General features: G+C 43.8%; 1 protein-coding gene across 1 annotated transcript in view; it reads right to left on the reverse strand.

Annotated features, from left to right (window-relative positions):
- Positions 1 to 14,925, reverse strand: part of DHFR (dihydrofolate reductase) — an 82,503-nt gene that overhangs the window by 54,674 nt on the left and 12,904 nt on the right. The window lies entirely within an intron of this gene.

The raw sequence follows: 14,925 nt of genomic DNA on the forward strand, positions 1-14,925 counted from the left end.
TGTTAACGATGTCGTTATCATTCAGTTGTTCAAAAAAAATCGTTCATTTCTGAGTTATAACGATGAACGATAATCGCTCAAGCGCGCTCCCGTTTGTAGTTTGTAGTTATCGTTCATTGTCCATTTCAGACTGTCAACATAACAAATTTTTATTAAGGGAAGGAACATTTTTCGTTCATGGTTGTAAAAATTGTTCATTACACTTCAAAAATCGTTCACTTTTTCAAGGGAAAATCTGACAGATAATAGTTGGTTACAAAATCGTTACATGTGTATGCACCATTAGGGGAGAGGGAGAGAGAGGAAGAACCAGACAGCGTCTAACTGTCATTTTACAGGCTGTGCTATAAAAATGGCAGACGCAGATTTGTTGCTATGGGCAACATTTTTATTTTAGATCTCTCCAAGATTTGATAATGCACTAATAGTTAAGACTGACGTTGCTAAATCACCTTAACACTTGGGCAGCTTGCATAAAGAATTGTATTTTTCTGCCCCTCCATCTACTTGTATAATTGGGTTTTAGCGCTGATCAGTACGTTTTTATAATTATCAGTAATGTTCACTACCGTTCAAAAGTTTGGGGTCACCCAGACAATTTCGAGTTTTACATGAAAACTGACTTTTATTTATCAAATCAGTTACAAAATTAATAGAACTTATAGTCAAGACATTTACATGGTAAGGTTTTTTATTTGAAATAATTTTGTCCTTCAAACTTTGCTTTCGTCAAAGAATGCTCCTTTTGCAGCAATTACAGCATTGAAGACCTTTGGCATTCTAGCTGTTAATTTGTTGAGGTTCTGAAGAAATTTCACCCTACGCTTCCTGAAGCACCTCCGACAAGTTGGATTGGCTTGACGGGCACTTCTTACGTACCATACTGTCAAGCTGCTCCCACAACAGCTCAATGGGGTTGAGATCTGGTGACTGCGCTGGCCACTCCATTACAGACAGAATACCAGTTGTCTGCTTCTTCCCTAAATAGTTCTTGCATAATTTGGAGGTGTGCTTTGGGTCATTGTCCTGTTGGAGGAGGAAATTGGCTCCAATCAAGCGTTGTCCACAGGGTATGGCATGGCGTTGCAAAATGGAGGGATAGCCTTCCTTATTCAAAATCCCTTTTACCTTGTACAAATCTCCCACTTCACCAGCACCAAAGCAGCCCCAGACCATCACATTATCTCCACCATGCTTGATAGATGGCATCAGGCACTCTTCCAGCATCTTTTCACTTGTTCTGAGTCTCACAAATGTTCTTCTGTGTGATCCAAACACCTCAAACTTTGATTCGTCTGTCCAGAACACTTTTTTCCAATCTTCCTCTGTCCAATGTCTGTGTTCTTTTGCCCATATTAATCTTTTCCTTTTATTGGCCAGTCTCAGATATGGCTTTTTCTTTGCCACTCTGCCTAGAAGGCCAGCATCCCGGAATTGCCTCTTCACTGTAGACATTGACACTGGCGTTTGCGGATACCATTTAATGAAGTTGCCAGTTGAGGACTTGTGAGGAGTCTATTTCTCAAACTAGAGACTCTAATGTACTTGTCTTCTTGCACACTTGTGCACCGGGGCCTCCCACTGCTCGTTCTACTCTGGTTAGAGCCTGTTTGTGCTGTTCTCTGAAGGGAGTAGTACACACCGTTGTAGGAAATGTTCAGTTTCTTGGCAATTTTTCGCATGGAATAGCCTTCATTTCTAAGAACAAGAATAGACTGTCGAGTTTCACATGAAAGTTCTCTCTTTCTGGCCATTTGGAGTGTAGAATAGAACCCACAAATGTTATGCTCCAGATACTCAACTAGCTCAAATGAAGGCCAGTTGTATAGCTTCTCTAACGAGCAAACCTGTTTTTCAGCTGTGCTAACATAATTGCACAAGGGTTTTCTAATCATCCATAGCAAACACAATGTACCATTAGAACACTGGAGTGATGGTTGCTGGAAATGGACCTCTATAAACCTATGTAGATATTCCTTTTGTAACCTCTATTTAGGGTTAATCCAGCAAACAAGTGATATGACTATATGAACTGTGTTAAGAATTGAAATATAATTATATAACTATTATCTGTTTAATGGTTAATATAAATATAATTGTACCACAAATATGTGGTGTGGGCCAGAATCATCCAGAAGATTCTGGATGCCTAAAACCAGTTAGAGCTAGTTCTGTTCACTGTGCACACTGACACCGAGGAGAAGTGACAGTTGGAGAGAGGGGTCAATTAGAGCTAGTTCTATTCACTGTGCACACTGACACTGAGGAGAAGTGACAGTTGGAGGGGTCAGTTAGAGCTGAGGTGACGACTGAAAGAGGAGGGAGACTGAGTTAGGTATCTGATGTAGAGAGACGGAGCCCGTGCTCTCTAAAGTGGACAGCAGATGAGGAGAAGTGATGAGTGGCAGCCATTGAGTAGGGGGATCAGAGCAGATTTCTGCCCCTTTAAGCAGAGAGAGAGCGCTTACCTAATGTCTGAGGAGAGCAGCCAGAGCTGTCAGTAACCGCTGGTGCTGACTGGAATACGTCAGGAGAGGGCTGTAATCTCTCCACAGTGACAGCCCTATATTCTCTTCTTACTATATACACTAACTTATACACGGAAAAGATCCTCTAACATATCATACTATGGGCATAATTGTGAAGGCAGAAAAGTCCCCTGCAGCCCTCCTCAGTGATTGGTGAAATAAGACTGCAGCATCTGTGTATATCTAATACTAGACTGCTTACTACTATTATATCAGAGGCTCTGTGACAGGAAGCAGCCACACAACCTGGAAGTCAGTCAGCTTCAGCCAGACAGGTGTAAGTCTTCTATAACCTCATTCAGGCATTCACCAAGTACAACAGCCTAAGAAACAGCCTGTGACCTTACATTAAGTGACTGAGTTCACCTGCCTCACTCATTATATATACAGACAATATTCACATAACATATAATTATATATACCCCTCAAACCTACAGCTGCAGCTTAACTTTGTGCATCGCATCACCTATATCTAGGTTGTAATACTATTCAGGGGAGGATATTCCCATGTGCAATCGTCACCTGCAGGAATATAACAAAACTATTATTTCATCCAGCCTTGATAAACCCATATATATATATATATGCATATATACACACATCAACTTTCTTCACACAGTGATTGTTATGCTAACCAACTTCTCAGTATGGAACATGTAATGTGAAAGTAAAGGAGGATCAATAAGTTATTTAAGGGTTAATACTTTAGCTGCCATATATTATCTATTTCTGGTCCTTAGTTTGAAGAAGCAAAACAATGGTAAAGGATTGACCATTATTTATTTTAAAGAACAATAGTTATTTATATGTATTTACTAATATTGTGGTAACACTAACACTGTAAGTGTATTATAAAAGGTAAACCAATAGGTACGGAAACTATTAGCGTGGAAACTAAGCTGTGAGTGGGTAATGTGTATCTAACCCAAGAGTTTTTATGGAGAGGGAGAGAGAAATATATTAATATATATATATATATATATATATTAATATATATATACATACATATATATATATATATATATATATATATATATACATACATATATATACACACACACATACATATATATATATATATATACACACACACACACACACACACACACACACACACACACTGTATATACATTTAAGTTAGTGAAGGAAGCATATAACTAAAGATTATAGGAGTCCTCGCCCATATTAAAGTATGTAGTAGGAGTGTTATTTACCTAATCCATTTGTAAGTGTAGATATGTGCTTGTGGTTTAATGTTACATTGTGTAACTAATGTGACCATCATTTTTGTGTGATTCATGCATTATATTATTGTGCATCCTCAGTATAACCCTCTTTCATAAGATCTGCGTCCTGAAAAGTTCCAGCCTAATAAAGTCTGTCTAATACCCCTTTTACACCAAACAAATAACCCGGGTTATTGCCAGGTCGATCCGGGTTGAGGCTCTGTGTGAACGGCTCCCCAAAAAATAACCCGGGTCGATTTACCAGACAATCTTACTCGGGTTGAGAGCAGGGTTGAAAACGGGTTGTTCCAGGGTCATGAGGCAGTGTAAACGGGTGCTATACTGCTTATTTGACCCGGCTAGCTCTGAATGATGCTGATTGGAGCAGCCACAAAAGCAGGCAGGCACACAGCCTACCACAGCCAGAACTGCAGCCTTCACCACAGCCTGACCAGCAGCCACAAACGCAGGCTGATACACAGCCTGCCACAGCCAGAACAGCAGCCTGTAGCAATGCTGGAAACAGTCCCCACCCCTCTCTTTTGCTGCCTTTTGTGACCATCTTTGTCAGACCTTAAAACAGACCATTTTTAATGATTTCTATAGAGAAAAGCAGGGATTACCAGGGTTCAGTGTAAACGGGGCAAACCTGGGAATAACCCGGGTCGAGTTGCAGTGTAAACGGGGTCTGAAGCAGAGTTCAACCCGGGATTGACCAGTGTTTAAATTCCAGGGTCGGACCCAGGATTTTGGTGTAAAAGGGGTATAATAAAGTCAGATATACGTCATTAGTAATTTGTCTATGGCCGGGTTTGGTAAAAGGGGATAACCTTTCTCAAACACTCTCTCCCACAGATAGGGGTTCTCCCAAGCCAGCCCCTGGTAGCTAGCTAGCGTATGTACAAGGCTTGTGTGGAGGCACTAGAATTAGCCTAAAAGCATAGCAGATGCACAGATAGTCTGAATACCCTAATTTAATAGTAAAAAAGGGTTAGATTTTAACCAGACGTTTGCAGCTAGTATAGTCATTTACTACATTAACATAATGTATAGAGTGTATTTCTGTTAATTTAATGTTATCTTCATTGAAAAAAAAACCCTGAAATGTCCTTATTTTTGAAAGAAAAGCACTAAGTGACCCCAAACTTTTGAATGGTAGTGTACATCTCACATCTATTTTCAGAGGATTTAAAGAAGGTTGATTCCTGTCTATCTCCCTACTATATTATCACCACTATAATGATAGATTTACAACGTAAAAATAAAAAAAGTGGTAATCTTCTCATACGGTTTCCAACCACATAAATCCTTATCTGTAATGCTCTATAATTAAAATATCATATTACAACTACTTGGAGGTATTCTGTATTGTCAAGAGGGACACTTTCAGTGGGCAGACAAGGGAATATTCCAGAGGTTCCCATACTCTGCCCTCAAGGCACCCTAATGGTCGAGACTAAGGCACTTATTAAGTCACCTGTGCCCAAGCATGAATATCCTTACAACCTGGACTGTTAGAGTGCCTTGGAGGACAGAGTTTGGGAACCTCTGGAATATTCTATAACTGCACAATCCTTACATCAGATGGACACCGTTAAGATCACCTTCTAAAGTCTAAAGCCTTCTATGAAAAAGGTGACCAGTTTTGTACCAGACGTATGTTTTCTTATACTGCACAACCAAAACACCAATAAGACAGCATCACATCATCAGTATTAGGAACCAATACGGTCTTATTTCTGTAAAGGGGTGAGTGGTATAGCCCTAACAATTACATTCAGCCTGTGCAGTTTGTACTATTCTCCTCCAAAGCAAAGTCTAAGGGGACTATTTAAATTTTTTTTTTTAAATATTGCTTTACTATAGCACTTTACCTGGAGAAAGCCATAATTTTGTTTTCTCTGTATTTAGTTACATGAAAGGTGCGGAGAAAATAAGAGTTATGGTAGACTTAACTTTGTTAACTCTTTCTTCGAGGTCTATAGGGTCCACAGGAACTACCTCGTGAAGGGGGGTGGGTGTATGTGGATGGAGGCACAAAACAGTCAAAGCTTTAGCTCCCAGAATGTGCTGGTCCTCCACCATATACAGTCAGGTGCATAAATATTGGGACATTGACAGAATATTCTTATTTTGGCCTCTATTCACCACCACAATGGCTTTGAAATGAAAAACAATATGTGCTTTAACTGCAGACTTTCAGATTTAATTTGAGGGTAATTACATCCAAATCAGGTGAACGGTGTAGGAATTACAACGGTTTCTATATGTGCCTCCCACTTTTTAAGGGGCCAAAAGTAATGGGACTATCAACTCAAAAGCCATTTCATGGACAGGTGTGGGCTATTCCGTCGTTATTTCATTATCAATTAAGCAGGTAAAAGGTCTGGAGTTGATTCTAGGTGTGACATTTGCATTTGGAATCAGTTGCTGTCGACTCTCAATATGAGATCCAAAGAGCTATCACTATCAGTGAAGCAAGCAATCATTAGGCTGAAAAATCAAAACAAACCCATCAGAGAGATAGCAAAACATTAGGTGTGGCCAAATCAACTGTTTGGAACATTCTTAAAAAGAAAGAACGCACCGGAGAGCTCAGCAACACCAAAAGACCACGGAAAACAACTGTGGTGGATGACAGAAGAATTATTTCCCTGGTGAAGAAAAACCCCTTCACAACAGTTGGCCAAATCAAGAACACTCTCCAGGGGTTGGTGTATATGTGTCAAAGTCAACAATCAAGAGAAGACTTCACAAGAGTGAATATAGAGGGTTCACCACAAGATGTAAACCATTGGTGAGCCACAAAAACAGGAAGACCAGATTAGAGTTTGCCAAATAACATAAAAAAAATCCATTACAGTTCTGGAACAACATCCTATGGACAGATGAGACAAAGATCAACTTGTACCAGAGTGATGGGAAGAGAAGAGTATGGAGAAGGAAAGGAACTCCTCATGATCCAAAACATACCACCTCATCAGTGAAGCATGGTGGTGGTAGTGTCATGGCGTTGGCATGTATGGCTGCCATTGGAACTGCTTCCCTTGTATTTATTGATGATGTGACTGCTGACAAAAGCAGCAGAATTAATTCTGAAGTGTTTTGGGCAATATTATATGCTCATATTCAGTCAAATGCTTCAGAACTCATTGGACGGCGCTTCACAGTGCAGATGGACAATGACCCGAAGCATACTGCAAAAGCAACCAAAGAGTTTTTTAAGGCTAAAAACTGGAATGTTATGCAATGGCCAAGTCAATCCCCTGACCTGAATCCAATTGAGCATGCATTTCACTTGATGAAGACAAAACTGAAGAGAAAATGCCCCAAGAACAAGCAGGAACTGAAGACATTTGCAGTAGAGGCCTGGCAGAGCATCACCAGGGATGAAACCCAGCATCTGGTGAAGTCTATGCGTTCCAGACTTCAGCCTGTAATTGCCTGCAAAGGATTTGCAACAAAGTATTAAAAAGTGAAAGTTAGATTTAGGATTGTTTAGTTTGTCCCATTACTTTTGGCCCCTTAAAAAGTGGGAGGCACATATAGAAACCGTTGTAATTCCTACACCGTTCACCTGATTTGGATGTAATTACCCTCAAATTAAATCTGAAAGTCTGCAGTTAAAGCACATCTTGTTTGTTTCATTTCAAAGCCATTGTGGTGGTGAATAGAGGCCAAAATATGAGAATTCTATTAATGTGCCAATATTTATGCACCTGACTGTATACCCCGCCCCCAGCCACAGGCATTCAGTTTGTAAACAAGCCTAAATGGCAGGAGAAGGAAAGTGGAGAAGGAAGTACAAATTACACTAGAAACACTCACAAAGATGAGAGAATCAATGAAAAAAAAGGAACAGATCCCAACTGAGGCCAGTTGCATCAGGGTGGGTGCCCTGTGGACCTCAAAGAAAAAGCTAACAAAAAGGTAAGTCTACTATAACTCTTATTTTCTTCAGTTTCCATAGGGTCCACAGAAACAACTTTGATGATGTTCTAAAGCAGTTCCTTTAAGGGTGAGGACACTCCTGTGCAGAGAGGAGATTCCGCCACCCAAAGGAAGCATCCTGGTAGGCAGAAGTATCAAAATGCATAAATTGTACCAAAGTGTGGACAGAAGTCCAAGTGGCCGCCTTGCACAACTGTTCCACAGACGCACCATGCCTAAACGCCCACGATGGTCCCAGACTGTGTCGAATGTGCTGTCACCATGTTAGGGACAGGGAGGATCAGCCTGTGTATAAACCTGAGATATAGTCATAAGCAGCCACCGAGCCAGATTCTGCTTGTTATATGGTTTTCACAAGCGAAGTTAGCCAGCTATCACAAAAAACGCATCTGATTTCCTGATTTGAGCTGATATGATCCACGTAAATATGAAGGGCTCGATCATCCAGGAAAGCTTCACCTACAGCAAAAGGTCTGAAGACTGAAAGGCCGGAACTACAATCTCTTCATTCATATGAAAACGGAGGACAACTCTATTCTGGGGAAAACGCAAAAATGGGAAGAGACATAAAAGAGCTGCCAAATCAGAAACTCTGTGAGCTGAGGAGATAGCAAGGAGAAAGTGTCTTCGCTGTCAACCATTTGAGGGCCACTGTGCCAAAGGGCTCAAAAGGAGGAGCCTGCAGCACCCCGAGAATCAAGGATAAATCCCATGGTGCCACTGGAGGGACAGACAGAGGTTGAAGGTGACACCCTGCAAAAATGTTCTAACATCAGACAGGGGAGTGATTCTGCGCTGGAACCAAACTGACAAAGCAGAAACCTGAACTCTCAAGGTAGCCAGGCGTAGACAGAGGTCTAGTCCAGCCTGAAGAAAAGCAAGAACATTGTATGTTCTTGCTTTTCTCCAAATACAAAATGTCCAGTACAAATATTAAGCCCCTTTGAGTTTTTTCAAATTAGTCATTTTCTGCGCTACCTTCTGCAGCTGTACTCAGAGAACTTACGCCCTTTGAACACCTTTGTAAATATTGTCCCCTAACCAAAGGCCTGATTTCACAACTTTATTCTATTCTTCTTGACATAACTTTTCCTTCCCTAAGATCTCATGAGGTTGCATGGGAGACAGATTTAGGCCCTCCTCCAGAGGAGGAAACCTGGGATGAAGTCCGACTTGGTATCGCTAAATGCTCCATCTCCACTGAAATTAAGGAGACCTCATACAAAATCTACTACCGATGGTATTATACCCCTGTGCGACTCCATCAGATGTTTCCCTCCTCATCACCTGACTGTTGGCGAGGTTGCAGCCATAGAGGCACTATGCTACATATCTGGTGGACATACACAAATATTATCCCCTTCTGGGATTTGGTTACTGACCTTTTGAACTCTCTCTTGGAATCCCCAGTGACAAAGGATCCCTGGGTATTTTTGTTATGCTGCTCACCACCAAATCTTCATATTTTTTCAAAGAAATTACTTATGCATGTTCTTTCGGCAGCCAAATCACTGATAGCCCTTAATTGGAAAAATACCTCCACACCGTCTCTTTCTGCGCTTAAACGCCAGATTTGGCATATAGCTGCTATGGTAAAGATAACTTATTACCTCCATGATAGAGGACATATATTTGCTCAAGTATGGGCTCCCTGGCTCTCTGCTGAACATAGACATCTACCCCTGTCTTCCTCTGGAAGGTGGACGTGCATGGAGACCCATGGGGAGTAGGCGCATTTTTTTTCCCATTAGTTTAAGCTGAAATTCTTTATTCCATTTATTTCTGTGGTCATTTTCCCCTTCCCTCCCCAACCCCTTCCTCCCCCCTATAGTTTCTGTCTTATGATTGTTGTCTTATATCTAAGTACTTATTTGTATTGATAATTTGGTTATCAATTTATTTCTGCTGTCACCATTAATAGATTGATTTATATTTTGTTTTTGTTTTAACCAATTCAAATTTTTGATTGCATAAAGCTATTTGATATTGGTATTGTTTATTGTCTTGCTGTCGGTGACACTGTTTTGATGTTTATTTTTCTGGTTTTTCTTGTTATGATTGACCATCCAAAATAAAGAATTTGAAAAAAAAATAAAAATAGAAAAAACAAGAACTTGGGAGACCCCGAAAACCTTAGGGTCATACTCTTTGTGGGAACACCATTGAAAAATGGAATGCCAAAATCCTGTAACAGATGCGGGCAGAGGAAGGCTTTCTTGCCCTGAGCATCGTCTGAATCACAGAAGTAGAAAAACCCTTGGCTTTTAAGACGGAAGACTCAAGAGCCATGCCATCAAAGCCAGATGAGGTAGGTCCGGATGTAGTCAGGGACCCTGTCCTAACAAATCCGGCGGTAGAGGAAGTGGATTGTCTATGAATAGACATGTCAGGTCGGTGAACCAATACAGGAGCTATTAGTATCACCCTGCCACCTTCTTGCTTGAATTTTCTGGGGACCCTTGGTAGGAGGGAGACTGGAGGAAACAGATATGCCAACCTGAAGTCCCACCTCACCGCCAGAGTATCCACAAAAGCAGGTTGTCAGGCCTTGGAGTGTAAGGGCTTCTGTAGTTGGAACACAGACTGGGGGGCCAAGGGCAGCGGGTGATAGGAAATGGGAAGGCAATATATACGTTTTCTACGTACATCTCTCCCAGGTGTTATCGAGTACTATCCCAAGGTGCGGAGTCTAGTCCGCCTGATTGTCTTCACCATTGACCCCTCCAAACGCGATGTGGGTTTTGCTGCACCAGGAGAACAGGTCGCGGCCCCTGGAATAGGTACCTGGAGAAAACACGGAGATACATATGGGAGGACTATATAAGCACTGACAATGTTGGAAGAATAGTTATAATGGATCCCGAAACCAATGAGTGGAGGAAGGTACTTTGGAAATCAATATGCTAGTAGTGAGAGTAACCAGTACTTGATAGGAGATGCTGAATAGCGATGGTAAGCAGTTCCTGATATGAACACTGAATAACGATGACAGCCAGTACTTGATATGAGATGTTGATTTGCGATGGTAAGTTACACTTGATATGAAACACTGGGTAGCGATGTTAAGCTGTACTTGATATGAACACTGGATAACGATGACAGCCAGTACTTGATATGAGATGTTGATAAAGGATGGGAAGCTGTACTTGATATGAACACTGAACAACGATGAGAACCAGCAAGATGTGAGGTGCTGAGTAGTGGTGATAATCAACACTGAATGTGAGATGCTGAGTAGAAGTGATAACCAGCACTTGATGAGAGACGCTGAGCAACGATGAAGACAGCATACACGGGAGAGTACACAGGAGAGGTACACTGTGGAGTCTGGGATGCAGACACAGTAGAAAATCACTATAGCAGCGAAGTTGCAGGAAGTGCCCTAATATACCCCTTGGTAGCTGGTCATTGGCCAGAGACAGCAGTTGACCGAACACAGAACTACCATAGGAGAATACTGATCAGATGATGCAAACCAACAGGGCAGCACCCAGGACCACAACACAGCAACCAGTAGGCACAGCAGAAGACTCTAGCAGACCCTGGGTAGAATACTCAGCCATCACTTGTCTACGGCTAAAAGCCGAACTCTTTAAAAGCCCAAAGACGCCATCGCAGACGTGAGTAACTGCCAATCCCAGGCTGCATCCTGACACGGCTGAGGGGTTTCTTGTACTGGACCCGTACCTGGGGACCTTGTGGTTGTGACGTGATGCAATCAGGTCTACGTCTGGTAGCCCCCACTTGTCCACCAGGAGCTGAAAGACATCCTGGTGAAGAGCCCATTCTCCAGCGTGTATGTCCTGACGACTTAGGAAATCCGTTTCCCAGTTGAGGACTCCTGGAATGAATATTGCCAAGATTTCTGGAAGATGGCATTCTGCCCAAACCAGAATATGCGCAACTTCCCTCATGGCTGCCGGACTTAGTGTGCCTCCCTGATGGTTAATGTAGGCCACTGTGGTCATGTTGTCGGACTGAAACTGGACCAGCCTGCCTTGAAGGAGGTCCCGTGCCAGAATGAGCGCTTTGTGCACTGTACGAAGCTCGAAAATGTTTATGGGCAGGTGACTTTCCTTAGCGGTCCATCTTCCCTGAAAAGTGTGATGACCTGTCACCGCACCCCATCCTCGAAGACTTGCATCCATGGTGAGGAGAACCCAATTTGGGATTCATAATGGGCGACCCTTATTCAGATGAGCTGTCTGTAGCCACCATGAGAGGGAGAGCTGAACCTCTGGCGAGATGAGGATCGTTTGAGACCTTATCAGATAATACCGACTGCCCCAATGAGACAGAATCCATAGCTGCAGGGGCCTGAAATGGAACTGGGCATATGCCACCATGTCAAAGGTGGATACCATGGACTCCAGGACCTGCATTGCTGAGTGAGCAGATACTCTTTGATTGCGGCACAATCTGAACACCCGCAATTGTAGAGCAGAAATCTTTTCTCCTGGTAGAAAGATCCTTTGTGCCAGAGAATCCAGTAGCACACCCAGATGTACCATCTGTTGAGTTGGGGAAAGAGAAGACTTTTTACAATTGACTATCCAGCCGTGCTCTTGTAGATGACAGGCAATGGTCAGCTGAAGAGGATGTTGTAACATCTCCAGAGACTTCGCCAATATCAGGAGGTCGGCCAAGTATGGTCATCTGAGATAAGCAGTCATGACTGCTAGTATCTTGGTAAACACCAGAGGGGCTGTGGACAGACCAAAAAGGGCAGAGCCTGAAATTGGTAATGTTGCTGATGAAGAGCAAACCTCAGAAACCCTTGGTTAGATGCAGATATGCATCCTCCATGTCCAGGGAAACCATGAAATCCCCAGGCTCCATTGCCAGCATAATTGACCGTAGGGTTTCCATACAGAACTTGGGAACATGGATAAACCTGTTGAGAGATTTCAGATTCAGAACAGGGCATAAAGACCAATTTGTCTTCTGAATCAAGAATAAGTTTGAATAACCATCTCTTCCCTGTTGGGCTACAGGAACGGGGATTATTACCCCTGAAATCAGCATGGCACGAATAGCCTCTTGGAGGGCCAGGGTCTTAACCGGATCTGATGGAGGAGTTGTACAAAAAAAAAAAAAAAAAAAACACCTTCTGGAGGGGGATGCCTCAAACGTGAGGGCATATCCTTGAGAGGCCCACTTCTCGAACCCAAGTATCCATTGTTGTTTGATGCCAGGCATAAGAAAACTGGAGAAGTCGGCCTCCCACCCTTAGAGCCCCCAGGGGGAGGCCCGTCCCATCAAGCAGAAGGCTTATCATCTGGCTTGGAAGCTGGATGTCTGGCAGACCATGATTTCTTGGTTTGCGGTTTTGCCTTCGTGCGGGAACTATCTTGCCTGGAAAAAGACTCCCTTTGCCCTTCCTTGTGGGCGACAGGTCCGAAACGAAGACTGCCTATATTTTGAGGTAGTCACAGATGTCAATCCGGCAGATTTTGATTCTGGACCAAATAATATGAGATATGGTAAGAACTTACCCTTGTTATCTCTATTTCTACGAAGTCCATAGGGTTCCACAGGATACCTTGGGGTATAGGTGTGACGTCAGTCGCAGGGCACCAAAGAGTTAAGCTTTCAGCCTCCCAGGATGCACTAGGTCCCCCTCCTATACCCCGCCCCCGGGCCAAGGCACCTCAGTTAGTTACCAAGCCATAGGCCGGAGGAGGAGAAGGAAGAGAGAGAACAAAGATCTGGACACATACAAGAATCACATTCTCACCAGAGGGAGACGGAAAACCGGTGACCAGAGCAAAGCCCATCTGCAGCACAGGTGCGACAGGGCGGGAGTCCTGTGGAACCCTATGGACTTCGTAGAAATAGAGATAACAAGGGTAAGTTCTTACCATATCTCATATTTTCTACTTCAGGGTCCATAGGGTATGCACAGGATACCTTGGGGATGTCCCAAAGCAGTATCCTTTAAGGGTGGGGACGCTCCTGTGCAGAAAGGAGAATCCGCCGCCCGAAGGAAGCATCCTGAGAGGCGAAGGTGTCAAACCTGTAATACCTCACGAAGGTATGGACAGAAGACCACGTAGCAGCCTTGCAGATCTGAACTGCCGAGGCACCACGTCGAGCTGCCCACGAAGGACCCACAGACCTAGTGGAATGAGCCTTCAGAGAAGGAGGGACCGGTAGGCCTTCATGAAGATAAGCTTCAGAAATAGCCATACGGATCCAGGCTGCCAAAGTTTGCTTTGAAGCGGGCCAACCCTTTTTACAGAAGCCATAGAGGACAACAAAGCGTCCGACTTCCTAAACAAAGAAGTGCGGTCAACATAAGTCCTTAAGGCCCGCACAACATCCAAAGAGGCCTCACCCACGGAAAGACCCGGTGAGTTAAAGGCCGGAACAACTATTTCCTCGTTAACATGAAACTGGGAAACAACTTTGGGAAGAAACTCGGGCCGAGTGCGGAGCACTGCCCTGTTCCCATGAAAAACCAAGAAAGGGGGTCTACAAGAAAGAGCCCCTAACTCAGAAACACGTCTGGCTGAAGCAACGGCCAGAAGGAAAACAGTCTTAGCTGTTAGCCATTTAAGATCCACTGAGCCCAGTGGTTCAAACGGCGGTCCTTGGAGAGCCCTCAGGACCACAGCCAAATCCCAAGGCGCCACAGGTGGAACAAAGGGCGGCTGTATACGGAGAACACCTTGCATAAAGGTGCGCACATCCGGGATTGTAGCAATCCTACGGTGAAACCAGACAGATAGGGCCGAAACCTGTACCTTCAAAGAAGCAAGGCGAAGCCCATGATCTAGTCCCGCTTGCAGGAAGGCGAGAATCCGAGACAGACGAAACTCCCGCGGTGCATAACCTCTCGGTCGACACCACTGGAAGAACGTATGCCACACGCGATGGTATATCCTCGCGGAAGACGGTTTCCGAGCTCGTAACATGGTACGCACCACAGAGCTGGCAAACCCCCAGGACCTCAGCATGGCCGTCTCAACAGCCACGCCGCCAAAGACAGCCGAGTCAGGTCCGGGTGAAGACAAGGACCCTGAGACAGAAGGTCCGGTCGTAGCGGCAACCGCAGAGGACTGTCCACGGACAGACCCTGAAGGTCTGAGAACCAGTGCCGTCTGGGCCACGCGGGAGCTATCAACAGGAGCGTCCCTCCTTCCTGTTTGAATTTCCGGATTACCCGTGGAAGAAGGGAGACCGGAGGGAACAGGTATGCGAACCTGAACGCCACCGGA

Source organism: Taudactylus pleione, unplaced genomic scaffold (genome assembly GCF_031769625.1).
Source record: "Taudactylus pleione unplaced genomic scaffold, aTauple2 ptg000333l, whole genome shotgun sequence".
Lineage (NCBI taxonomy): Eukaryota > Metazoa > Chordata > Amphibia > Anura > Myobatrachidae > Taudactylus > Taudactylus pleione.